Below are 5,798 nucleotides of genomic sequence, written 5' to 3'. Positions count from 1 at the left end.
AGCCCAGCGGGGCCAGCTCAGCGCAGCGGGGCCATGGCCAGCCCACCTCAGTGCTGAGAGCTGGCCCTGTGCAGGGCCCTGCAAGACCTCTGGCTTCTCACTAGGTAGGGCTGAAACCCCAGTCTTGGGTATGCTTGAAATCCCAAGCTTCCAGTTGTTGTTCTTGCCATTGTGTCCCGTGCTCCACACAGGATGGAGGAACCAGTTTGTCGGTGTTTTTCGGCTACCCAGCAGCAACCATGCATGGCCATGCTCTGGGGAGCCCAGCCTGGGGCTTGGGGCATGCAAGCTGGTGGCTGAAAGTGGTGTGGAGTGTAGGCAGGAGGGTGACCTGGCCCTGTTGTAGTGGGTTTACGTAGTAAGATTTTGGTAGCAGGGGCCATAGGGGTGGCTTCTGTGAGAAGAATCTAGAAGGTGCCCCTTGTTAGTTGAGTGCCCCCCCACTGAGTAGAGCTGCACCAATAAGCGATGTGGTTTGCGCCTCTGTGAGGACATATGTAAGAAAGGGAAAAAAATAAATGCTGCCACACAGCAGCTGGGAGAGTGAGAGGAGTGAGAAATAGCCTTGCAGGTGCCGGGGTCAGTGCAGCAGGAGGGCAGGAGGTGCTCCAGGCACACAGCAGCAGTTCCCCTGCAGCCTTTGGAGAGGCTCCTGGTGGAGCAGGCTGTCCCCCTGCAGCCCATGGGTCCCACACGGAGCAGATCTCCACGCTGCAGCCCGTGGAGGAGCCCCCGGTGGAGCAGATGGATGTGGCCTGGAGGAGGCTGCAGCCCATGGAGAGCCCCCGCAGGAGCAGGCCCAAGGCCGGGGCTGCAGCCCGTGGAGAGGAGCCCACGCAGGAGCAGGGGGCCTGGGGGGAGCTGCTTCCCCTTAGGGACCCAGGTTGGAGCAGTTTGCTCCTGAGAGATGGACCCATGGTAAGGACCCATATCTGGAGCAGTTCTTGAAGAGCTGCTGCCTGTGGAAAGCCCACACCAGATCAGTTCACCAAGGACTGCATCCCGTGGGAGGGACCCCACAGCACAGGGGATGAGAGTGATTGAGAAGTAGCGGCGAAGGTGAAGTGCTATAGACTGACCACAGCCCCATTCCTCCATTCCCCTGCACCATTTGTTGCTTGCTTCTCTAACTTGTTAGTAATAGGCAATGAATCCTACTATCTCCCTATGCTGAGTGTGTTTTGCCCGTCATGATAATTGTTGAGTGATCTCCCTGTCCTTATGTCAACCCTTGAGCCCTTTTCATTGTATTTTCTCCCCGTTCCTCTTTGACAAGGGGGAGTGAGAGAGCAGTTGTGCTGGAGCTCAGCTGCCCACCCAAGTAAAACCACCCACCACACTTGCCCAGCACTGCCGTGGTTGGGGTGCCAGTGACAGTCCAGAAAGAGCCTTGGCTGTTGTGGTGGTTTCTGGCCTTGTTGTGTGTGTGCAAGTAGCCTTCGTGCCAGGGAACATGCAAGTGGGAGAGCAAGGGCAAGGGCAAGGAGCCTGCTCAAGGGTCCTTTGCTGATTACGGTGGAGTGGGTTGGCCCTGGATGGGCAGCCAGGCACCTGCCCAGCTGCTCATTCACCCTCCTTCCCCTCACCCTGAGGGGCGTGGGGAAGAGAATAGGAAGAAAAAGGGTGAGAAAACATGTGGCTGAAATACAGGCAGGGCAATCGCTCCCTGGCTACCCCTGTGGGCAAAGACGTTGGCAGGGATTTACCAAAGGGAAGTCCTGCTTGACCAACTCGATAAGCTTCTGCAATGAAAGGACTGGCCTGGTAGATGAGGGGGGAGTATGGATACTGTCTGCCTGCATTTCAGTACGGCCTTTGACACCATCTCCTGTTAGTTTCTTGTAGACAAGCTGTAGATGTATGGGCTGGATGGGCTGTCAGTGGGGTGGACTGAAAACTGGCGGAATGGTCGAGCCCACAGGGTGGCTGGTGATCAGTGACACTAAGTCTAGGTTGAGGCCGGTAACTAGCGGCATATGCCAGGGGTCAATATTGGATCCAGTCCTGTTTAGCATCTTCATTAGTGACCTGCATGATGGGGCAGAAGTTTGCAGATGGCACAAAACTGGGTGGAGTGGTGGATGCATCAGAGGGTTGTGCTGAGACACCCTCCTGAGTCCATGCACTGTGCTGCATGTCCTCATACTCCCCACGCCACGGTGGTGTGACACACCTGGATAAGGCTTTGTCACATTTTCTTCCTACACTGAATAGTAAGAGGCTGGACTCTGTGTGGTTAGAGCCTTGCCAAGGAGACAGTCCTGCTCCTTATAACAACTGATGGCAAAGCTGAACTACACAACTGAACATGCAAGGACTATTACAGGCAAGTATTCGAGTGGTATTTGTTCACTGAATTTTCAATGACCTGTCCTTGAAACTCGGCAAGTTAAACTACTGATTTAGCTCCTTTCTAGGTTCAGTGACACCAGAGTTGTACTCCAATAGTAAATACAGTGTGGCTATGAAGTGCCTTGCATTTAAAAGGTATCTAAATGCATTATTCATTCACATGACAAATCTAACTTTATAACTGTAACAATAATTTTTGAACAGACCAGTTTAAAATAGCCAAATGAGTTGTGCTGACTTCACTGGTTGAAAGGGTTTAATTCAATACATAGAATTTGGCTAAGCAAAACAACCATGTAGTGTTCATTAGAAATGCTTAGCAAGAGATAGATAATGTGTGACCAGATTCTTACAAGAAATAATTAGACATCATGTCACCAGAGTGACTTCAATTAGGCAAAGCAACATAACCAGAGATATTTAACAGCTCTCCATTATCCACAAGGTATATCAGATCGTGTAGGAGGCACTCCTAGCTCCTTCTTCATTGCAAGCAAGAGAAGATCTGCAAACTCGGCCTGCCATAATGACAGCTGTCACCAAGAGCTCACCTGTTTGAACAACTGAGTAGATGACCTCTCTCTGTCACTTGGGGAGCTTGCACTGTGCCCACACACAAACCCCCAAAACTTGCGTAAATGACATTAACACCTTGGAGACATCCTCTACACATATATATCATCCTCTTCTTAACTTGCTGTTCAAAGTAATTGAGCTTGCAGGAAGATGTCCTCCTTGTCTTTTTGCCTTGGGCCATTTCATCCCCCAATACAAGGCTGCTGTCATATTTTCTACTTAGCAGCCATTTTGAACAGTAAGTCCAAAAGATGGTGAAATATTAACCAGCTGTTATACCTTTTTATTCACAAAGGATGATTGGTTCAGTGATTAAACCTTAACCTGATATTTGAAGCCTCAGGGTGGTGCCTGGCCATGCTCTGGTGAGGGCTGTGAGACTTGATCCTTGATGTTCAATCACTGCAGCACTGTCTCAGCATCTCTCAGTGAGAAGCTCCCAAATACAAAAATAAAAAAGGAAATGGAAGAGCTGTAGGATTCTGCGAGAAGGTTTATGAAGTAGTGAGATTACCCTTTGTATGCTGGATACTGCATTTTACTGGTGCTTTAAATGGCTAAAAGTATATGGCCCAGTATATGGTTCCTCTTGGAGGAACTTTAAGCACGTTATAAATTGGCTTACAGGTTTAGGAAGGGGAATTCACAAAACGGAGATTGTTACAGTCCTGTGCCTTCCCTTGTAAAAAGTTTAAATGCTTACACCAGAGAATGCTCTTCCCTGACTGGTCTGGAAATATGCAATACAACAAATTTGATCTGAAAAGGTTTGAATAGAACAGGTAGTTATTTATGAAACTAGTCATGTCTGACATCTTAAGGGCTAGAGATGTGCATAAACAAAACTAACAAATGGACAATATGCAGTAACTCAACACAGCATCATTTACCGAGACAAGCTTTAAGCCCCTGACCTCTCAAGAAACTGGTGGCTACTGCTGAATCTAAAACCATATTTGTTAACCAGAGGAGGCAGAGAATAATGACAGCAGACCCTCCCTGCCCACATCCATATGTTTAAAGTTCAGTGTAGTTGTCCAAAGCCCCCCAGCTACCCTTTTTACTCCATACAGCAAAAAACAGGGCTGTTAAAATGTTTAAATGTTTAACAGGCAAATGTGCCAGAACCTAAAATGCAATTTAATTTAAATATGCATGCAATCCAATAGGATAATAATGGGCATCTTGAAAGAGCTCTAGGGCTCATCTAACCAGTAATCTTTATGGCATTAAACAATTTTAATAGAGATTTGTAAGGGTGTTCATTAACACGGCTCAGGCTGATATCTCTGTCAGGTGGTGCATGTCACTAATCCATTTTAGATCTCTTGTGCCATAGTGCTGTTCTCCATCAAGGTTATCACCTGGCTATCTGAGATCTTTTTCTGTTCAGAAGAAAAAACAAAACAAACATCATCACCATCATCATCATCAACAACAACAACAACAAACACAACTGTGCTCTACAATAATGATTTAAGAGTTAGTACAGATAGGGCTAAAAGGTTTTTACCAGCACACCATGAAAGTCTGCATATTTGCAAGTAATTGACAGAAAGAGGACATGTGTCTGGAGTAATCTGCGCTCCATCTTAGTATAGTCTTAGCATCACTGCTAGATCAAAGCAGGAGCTGAATTCCTGTTCCTATAAGGATTATTTTGTAGCTACCAGTCCCACATCACTGGTCACTGTGAAACCAACAGCTGGGTTTTGGAGGAGTTGTCTTCCTGCCCTGCCTATTGTCCACCACAGAGCTGGGCTCTTGGCCTCCCTGGAGGCACCTGGCTTTGACCAGAACAGGACATCTCTCAGAGAGGGCTGCTCTGTGTGTCCTCAGAGCATGATGGTTTCTAAAGGCCTTAAATATGGATTTCTACTGAAAAGGAGTTCCAGGTGTACCCTGCCTGGTGTGGCTAGTAGAAATTCAACATGCTATTAAAAATAGATGGATGGAGGTATCCACACAGGGACAAATTTTAATGAAACTTACTGAAACTGAACCAAATGCCATTCTCTTTTCATGAGAAATAAGCAAACAATGGTTGTGATGGACCACAATCAAGAGGAAGGAATAAGAAAATTCAAAGCAGTGATGCCCTGCTCGCAGTGTCTTTTCCTTTATCTTGTTTAGTTGAAGCACTCTGCTCTTTCATGCAGCCACTGTGCATCATCTATGGTGTGAGGCTTGACCCCATTCAGATGCTGTAGGTACTCATTGTCCATGGGAACCACCACACCATCGTGATGTGCTACAGATCTGCCACAGAGCAGGAATGCGCACAAAGATGTGAGTGGCTGGTGCTGATGAATCAGAAGAAGGCTGGAAAAAAACTGCTGAGGGGGCAAGAGAGCAACCTCACGCCAGCAGCCTCTGTGGCTGGTAGCATTTCCCGTCTGTCTGTCCTGCGGTTGTTGTGTAGTGCGAGACTTTTGAAATCTGGAGAGTGCAAACCGAGGGAGTCTGTGCTATTGAAGGTTCTCATGTTCCTATTATTCTTGCATGGTTCTGCTTATCCAAGGGGGGAAGGCCACAAGGTTGTCCAAAGTCCTTCACAAGCAAGAATCGTGGGGAAATAATACCAGTGCTGAATGTCTTAATCACTAAAACCTGTGCCTTTGTGCTGTCCCCTGCTTTGGGAACAGACTTCTGGGGACAACACTTGGCTGATGGAGCCATGTGTATGTCTCCTTCCTTGCTTCCTCTGGAAAGCCAGTCCAGAGGAAAGAACCAGCTGGGCTCTGAGCACATGAAAAATAGGACTTTTTTTTTTTTTTTTTTTTTTTCTTTTGACACAACCAACTTTCACCTGCATTGGTTTACTGGACAGCTGTAACCATTTCAGTGATTCTAGCATGGTTTCAGTGCTT

This window comes from Oxyura jamaicensis, chromosome 3, assembly GCF_011077185.1.
Source record: "Oxyura jamaicensis isolate SHBP4307 breed ruddy duck chromosome 3, BPBGC_Ojam_1.0, whole genome shotgun sequence".
Lineage (NCBI taxonomy): Eukaryota > Metazoa > Chordata > Aves > Anseriformes > Anatidae > Oxyura > Oxyura jamaicensis.
This window is presented reverse-complemented; position numbering follows the sequence as displayed.